The following is an 8,395-nucleotide window of genomic DNA, read 5'->3' as shown; positions in this document are numbered from 1 at the left end:
GGCCGAATATGCATGTCTATGTTGAGGCCGATTATATACTTAATACCACACATAAATGACATACATTTTACTAACTAATGCATTCCATATTATACTCAATACACATCCATCATTTAATCCATAACCGAAGCACCATCATGTGCAATCATATATATATATATATGTGCAAGAGCCGAATCCCAAATTTTGATTATAACCAAATTTAAACATATATCCAAAACATAAATCTTACCTACCATGCAATAAGCATAAATCACACTCATGGATATACCATGGTCGATACTTCCAACAACACCAAATAAAAATATCCTTCATGGATCTAAGGTAGAACCAAGAAAGAAACTCATAATCATCAAGATGTAAGTAACTACCATTTTTCATCTAGATTTAGCATGAAACACAACCATCACCCTTATTAATCTCCATAGCCGAAAACCTTACTTATTCCAAAAATTCAAATCTCAACTTGGTCACGAAAATAACTTGGTATCTCACCGACACAACATCAACACCAAGCAAGAATGATGCATCCATGGCCGAGTGTCATTTCCATCACATAGCAAGATTTAGACCATGGGCTAGGTAGAACTCAAGCTAACAACTAAAACATGCATGCATCTCATGGAACATCATCAAACATACCTTAGCCTAGTTACATGCATGGCCGAACCCCTTCAACCTTTCTTCTTCCTTCCTCCTTAAATTTTTTTGGCCAAAGATGAACCAAAGGATGAGCACTTTTTTTTTTGTTTTTCTTTCTAGTTTCGGCAAAATGGGGGGGGAGACAACCACACACTTTTTTTTTGTTTCCATCATATTCCCTTTCATTATTTTATGCCCATTCTCCTTATTTTATTTTTTCCACCCATGATGCACCAACACAACATGTCTATGACATGTCTTGCCCATCACACTTGGTCTACCATGCTTGTCATGGCCGGCCACTACTAATTAGGGGGGAATTTGACATGCAAGTCCCCCCTTTTTATTTCATGCACTAATAGGTCCTTATGCTTCGACCTATCACATTTGAAAAATGTCGCACATAAGTCCTATTGACTAAATTCACATGCAATCGACTAAATCGAAGCTTGAAATTTTCACACATTCATAATTACATATTCTAGACAATAAATATCACATTCAAACATTTCGGTGACTCGGTTTAGCGGTCCCGAAACCACTTCCCGACTAGGGTCAATTTTGGGATGTCACAAAACGATGCATGTAGGTGAGTATTCATGCACTCTTCCATTCATTGTAATGAACCGTTCATGCACCATCCTTAATGCATTCATAGTTGAAGGTAGCCATTCATGGACCCGCACGTACATTGAACCAGCCCGTTCATGAACCATCATTGATTGTGTTTTCCATATTGGGTTGTACCTACAAGAGACATGAGCAAATTAAATTCAATGTACATTCGACTGATCTTAGACTAAATAATATCAAGACATAATAAATTAACAAATTAAAAGCACATAATAAAATATAGCTAATAATAAATTCGGCTAGCTCAATAATGGATGAAATTCTTAATGAGCTGAATTGAGCTAGAGAATTCGGTCATGAGCTGTAGTAAAATTATTAAAATAAAACTAATACTCAGTTTATTTAAATGATAAAAGAAATGAGCTGAAAGTATGCTTAATTGACCTCAAACGAGCTGAAAAGAGCTCAAGTGAGCTGATTTGAGTAGGAACGAGCTGAGGGAGCTGGAATTGAGCAAAAATTAGCTTGCACTACGGTGTAAGGAGTCTTCAAGAAATGGGCTCGAGCTTCTCTTTCATCCATAAGCTGATTCTCCTTCCAAAGTTCAAGAAATGGAGCTGAAATCGCTTCATGTACGCATTTGGATCGAGCTCGAGTCGATGGTCCTTTTGGAAGCTCGATGGAATCATGGCTAGGACTTGGCGGTGCTTGGGACATGGTCACGTCAACAATGCTAGAAGTACGCCATGCTGGTGGCAGAGTGGGATATTATGCATATAGTGGATAAGTGACGCAGTCTTGAATACGCCCTTCTAGTCTGTCTTAAAATAATTATCTATCTTGTTAATATCTGTAACAAGTCTGATGTAATGATTTATTTATCATATATTTTACTTTAATTTTCCAAATGTTAAGTTTTCCTTTGTGAAATAACAGGTTTAAGATAAATGAGAAAATTTAATATGTTTATGTTAAATGTTTTGAATCATTCAGTGGCACCCAACATTCGGACCAGGTGCATTGGGTTGAGTTGAGGGTGTCACACTGAGGAACCTACACACAAAACCCAAAGGAAAAACATAACTTGTACTTGTCTTTATTCTTTGGTTCCTGACCTGCATGAACTAAGACACCAGGCCATACGTATTGAGGGATAGGTAGGGACATAACAGTTTTTTTGAAAAATCAGAATGAAATAGGAAAAACAGAATCATATAGTAATTATAGGTTAGATGATCGGCTGTTTAACATCATAGGAATAATGTGCAAGCGTAGATTGTCGATGCAAGTATAGTAGATAGATGTTAGTCTGTCGAATATCGATCCCCCAGGGATGGTTGTCCTTTATCTATTAATGTTGATACAACAACTAAATAAAAATGAGATAATTTGTAAGGATAGTAGTCAGAACAACAACTTGAAAACAATAAAATAAAATATGATAATGATAAATTGGGATCCCCAACATGAATGTTCAATAGAATACTAAGTGCTCACAAGGTATAAAAGGATAGGTGATTGTTGAGGCAATAAATGTCAATGTATATCTTACCAAGTGTCACTCCTCTATTTAATCTGAGACTTAAACATGCACATTAACACCACCTTCTGATGATGGAAATATGGCACTATTAAGAACAAGTGGACTAAATTCCTCTAATCCTCACTCAATTTCCATTGTAATGTTTGTTGCCTCGAACTGTCACTACTGTAACAGCCCGATTTTGGGCCTAGTCGGAATAGTGGTTTCGGGACCACAAATCCGACGAGGGAAAATATGGTTATTATTATATTTTTATGGTCTACAATTTCACGGAAAATTTTCGTAAAAATTTCGTTCGAAAATTTTGACGTTTGGGCACTCAATTTAGTCAAAAGGACTAAATTGTAAATAGTGCAAAAGTTGAGTTCTATGTGTAGAAGTATCTAATTGATATGAAATTTTAAATTGGAGGTCTTTATGTGGTAATTAGACCATTAGTTAGTTGATGGACAAAAATAGACATAAGAAATGAGAGAAATAGATTTTTTTTAAGTGGGGGCATATTAGTCATTTGGTAATAAAAAAAATAAAATGGGAAAAAGATGACAAAAATCATCATCTTCCTCATTAGTTGCTGCCGAAATTTGAAGGAAGCCATAGCTAAGGTTTCTTTGCTTTCTCAAGCTCATAGTAAGTGCATCCTAGCCCCGTTTTTAATGTTCTTCGCATTTTTGGAATCCTCGTAACTCGGTTTAGCTTATTCTAGCAATAATTCGTGTTAGGGCTCATATTTGGAAAAATACCCATAGGTTAAATGTGTTTATTTTGCTGTTTTATGGTGGAATATGAAGCTATAAATTATGTTAAACAACTTTTGCTAAGCGATTTTAAGCGAAAACGGGTAAATAGGCATAATCGGTAAAAATAATTATTGTTCATAAGTGTATGTTAGAGTGAGAATTTGATGTTGCCATAGAAGGGAAAAATGTTCAGCATGTCATAAAACCTAAGAATAAGTGATGAAGTTTAATTTCCGAGCTTGGGGACAAAAGTGTAATTATGCAAAAGTTTGGGGGCAAAATTGTAATTTTTCAAAAAGTTGGGTGGTGGATTATTTTAATGAATGTGAACATTAAATGAGTTAAATTTGCTATTATAGATCAAGAAAGACGTGAAGATTATCTCAAACGAGGAAAAGAAAAGATAGTGGAGTGAAGTGCAATATTACGATATTTTGCACCGAGGTAAGTAAACACGTGACTTGATGTATTATTTTGACATTAATTGATATATGTTGAGATTTATTTGGAATTAAAATAAATGTTTGGCCATATCCTAAAAATGTTGTTAAATCGGGAAAGGTGGTAAAGGGTTGCAATATATGATTTATGGGTTGAACACTCGGAATAAGCCGAAGTATGTTGTACATAAAGGGGTTGCTGTGTGCTGATTCCCCGATTCATTGGTGGTGCTATGTGCGATATCCACCGTATCTTTGAAATGTGAAAGGGGGTTGCTATGTGCTGATTTCCCCGAGGGGTTGCTAAGTGCTGATTCCCCAGTTCATTGGTGGTGCTAAGTGCGATAACCACCGTATCTCTGAAATAAAAAGGGGGTTGCTATGTGCTGATTTCCCCAAAGGGGTTGCTAAGTGCTGATTCCCCGATTAAGTGGTGGTGCTAAGTGCGAGATCCACCAATAACGGTTAACATTCCGAGTGCTCAACGAAAAAGTGTGGAAAGTGAATATTTCCATATGGTGGAAATTTTTATGGGGCAAATATTGAGTTGGATACTAAATCGATCCATGTATGAGATGGGAGAAAATATCAAAAACGAAAAAAGGAACGATTTAGTTATAAACTGTGTTGAACAACAGCAGATGGGTAACTTTGAAAAATCACCATAAATGGTGGAAAATGAATGGGAAGCTGAATAATATATGAAATTGAAGCTGATTGTGTCTATTTTCATATGAAATAAATAGAATAAGCAAAAGAGTTGTATTTTTGGAGATATCTGAATTTTACTGAAACAGGGCTGGATTGATTTCGGGATCCCCTGTTCTAACTTTGGAAAATCACCAAAAATTGTACAAAAATAATTATGGTGTGAAATTTATATTCCTGGATTCCTTATTGACTCTATTTTTAATAGAAACAAGCGAAACCATTTTTAAAATTTTGTACAGAGAGTTAAGTGAATTTTTTTGAGGAAGGGTCAGAACCGTTGGGCAGTGAAACAGGGGAAGTTTTAATGAATAAACTGTACTAATTGGCTGGGTAAAAAATTCTGAAATTTTTATGGTGAAATGGTATATGAGTCTAGTTTCAGGGAAAATTTACGAAACTCAATTTGGAGCCCTGTAGCTCCGGATAAAAATAAATTAGCGACTATGACGCAGAAAAACAGTTTGCTGGAAATTGCCTAAACAATGAAGTTATTCATGAATAAGTTTATATTTTGGTGTAGTTATGTGAGTAATTACTTATTTATCATGTGTTTACTTACTAAGCTATATGCTTACTCGATTTTATTTTTCCCTTGATTATAGTGACTTCCGACAACTCGGAAATTTGAAACGAAGTCAGACAATCATCCACACTATCCTTCACACTTGGGGGTATTTTGCTACTATCGTTCTGGAAAATTATGGCATGTATAGACGACCTATGAAATATGGAATCATCATGTAAATATATGTTATGGTTTGATTTAAAATGTGGTGTTCATTAATAGTTAAATTGTGAGTATTATTATAAATGAGTTTGGTTGATATATATATTGGATTGTGATTTAAATTTGCAGGAGGTTTAAGCAAAATTAAGCAGAAATGCTGTCGAAATTTTTTTTAAAAAAACTTAGTAATACCTCATACTCTGTTCCGAGCCGGAATACGAGTAAGGGGTGTTACATTTTAGTGGTATCAGAGCTACGGTTTAGTCGGTTCTCGGACCAATAAAATATGTGTGAAAGTCAGTCTATACATGCCATCAATATATTGTGATAGTGTGATGATTTCTGACAATTTAAAATTTTGTTTTATATAGTAAATGGATCCTAATCGAAGTATGGCAGATGATGTTGAAAGTAACACGCCGGTTCCCGCACAAGGGACCGCGCATGAAGAGAGTAGACATGAGACACATGGACAGGATGAGGCTCGAGAAGCCTTCCTCCGAATGATGAGTGATTGGTATACAGAATATGTCCGTGTAAATCCGAATGTTCCACCTCCTCCACCCCCTCCTATTCCTCCGCCGGTCCCCGTAGCTCCACGAAGTGCTGAATTGGTGAGATCAAGTAAACCACCCGTTGATAGAATTCGAAAGCATGGGGCTGAAGATTTCAGGGCCAATGTTGATGATGATCCGGAAAAAGCCGAGTTTTGGCTTGAAAATACTATCCAGGTATTTGATGAATTATCTTGTACTCCTGAGGAATGTTTGAAATGTGTTGTGTCTTTATTGAAGGATTCGGCATACCGTTGGTGGAAAACATTAATAACGGTGGTTCCAAAAGAAAGAGTTACTTGGGACTTCTTTTAGGAAGAATTCAGAAAGAAATATGTAAGCCAACGGTTTATTGATCAGAAGCGCAAAGAGTTTCTCGGATTGAAACAGGGCCGAATGTCAGTAGCAGAATATGAACGGGAGTTTGTCCGGCTTAGTAAATATGCCCAGGAATGTGTGCCTACGGAGGCTATTATGTGTAAAAGATTTGAAGAGGGGCTAAATGAAGACATCAGATTACATGTTGGAATTTTAGAGTTAAAAGAATTTGTGGTATTAGTTGATCGTGCTTGCAAAGCTGAAGAGCTGAGTAGAGAAAAGAGAAGGGCAGAGATGGAAGCTCGAGATGTAAGGAAGAGGTCAAGGGGCAGAACATTTCAATCTCACCCGAAGAAGTTTAAAGGGATGGATCCACGACCAACCGGTTCAGTTGGGTATTCACGCAGAGACCGAGGGAGGTCATATTCCGGAACTACAACTCGAGCTACCTCAGTGGCAAGTGTGGGTAATGTAGGAAACACCAGACCTGAATGTCAACAGTGTGGCAGGCGACATACTGGTGAGTGTTGGGGATTTAAACGAGCTTGTTTCAGATGTGGTTCCCAAGAGCATTATGTAAAAGACTGCCCTGAGAGAATAGAAGAAGAAAGATTACAAAGAGCTGGATCGGGTGATGTTGTCAGTAGAGGCAGACCACCGAGAAATGTGGGAAGCAAAGCCAGTGGTAAGAGTGTGATAAAAGATGCAGCTGGAGGATCAGAAACTAGAGCGCCTGCCAGGACTTATGCTATACGCGCTCGAGAGGATGCCTCATCTCCCGATGTGATTACTGGTACATTTTCTCTTCATGATATTGATGTTATTGCTTTGATTGATCCCGGCTCTACTCATTCATATATATGCATGAATTTGGTGTCTAGTAAGAAATTGCCTGTTGAAAACACTGAATTTGTAGTTAAAGTATCAAATCCTTTAGGCAAATATGTCTTAGTCGATAAGGTTTGCAAGAATTGTCCCCTGATGATTCAAGGTCACTGTTTCCCGGCTAATTTGATGTTGTTACCATTTGATGAGTTTGATGTTATTTTGGGGATGGATTGGTTGATATTGCATGATGCCAAGGTAAATTGTAGACAGAAAATTCTTGAATTAAATTGTGAAAACGGTGAAATTCTCCGGGTTGAAACAAAGGAGCCGAATAAGTTGCCTATGGTGATTTCGCACATGTCTGCTCAGAAATACTTGAGAAAGGGATGTGAAGTTTATCATGCTTATGTGCTGAACACGGATATTACTGGGTCAAAGCTTGAATCAGTGCCGGTAGTTTGTGAATTTCCAGATGTATTTCCAGAGGAATTGCCTGGGTTACCTCCGATTAGAGAAGTTGAGTTTTCTATTGATCTGTTACCTGGTACTGCACCGATTTCTATTGCACCGTATCGAATGGCTCCGACTGAGTTGAAGGAATTAAAAGCTCAGTTACAAGAGTTGACAGATAAAGGATTTGTGAGACCGAGTTTTTCTCCTTGGGGTGCTCCTGTGTTATTTGTGAAAAAAAAGGACGGCTCTATGAGACTTTGTATTGACTATCGTCAGCTCAACAAGGTGACTATAAAGAACAAGTATCCTTTGCCGAGAATTGATGATTTATTTGATCAATTAAAAGGGCAACAGTGTTTTCTAAGATTGATTTGAGGTCTGGTTACTATCAGTTAAGAGTTAAAGAGTCTGATGTGCCGAAAACCGCCTTTAGAACAAGGTATGGACACTATGAATTTCTGGTAATGCCTTTTGGGTTAACAAATGCTCCAGCTATTTTTATGGACTTGATGAACCGAATTTTTCGGCCGTACTTGGATAAGTTCGTGGTGGTGTTCATAGATGATATTTTAATCTATTCTCGGGATGAATCTGAGCATGCAGAACATTTAAGAACTGTGTTGCAGATTCTGAGAGAAAAGAAATTGTATGCTAAATTCAGCAAAAGTGAGTTTTGGCTTCGTGAGGTTGGATTCTTGGGACATATAGTTTCAAGTGAAGGTATTCGGGTTGATCCAAGCAAAATTTCAGCAATTGTTGATTGGGAGCCACCAAAGAATGTGACAGAAGTTAGAACTTTCTGGCTAGGGGATACAGAGCTTTGTCAGGATTTCGTGATTGCTTCTCTAGGCTAAGTTACTGAGGTT

The sequence above is a fragment of the Gossypium hirsutum genome, chromosome D08 (genome assembly GCF_007990345.1).
Source record: "Gossypium hirsutum isolate 1008001.06 chromosome D08, Gossypium_hirsutum_v2.1, whole genome shotgun sequence".
In the NCBI taxonomy this organism is placed as follows: domain Eukaryota; kingdom Viridiplantae; phylum Streptophyta; class Magnoliopsida; order Malvales; family Malvaceae; genus Gossypium; species Gossypium hirsutum.
The sequence above is the reverse complement of the archived record's forward strand: the minus strand, read 5'-3'. Positions refer to the sequence as shown.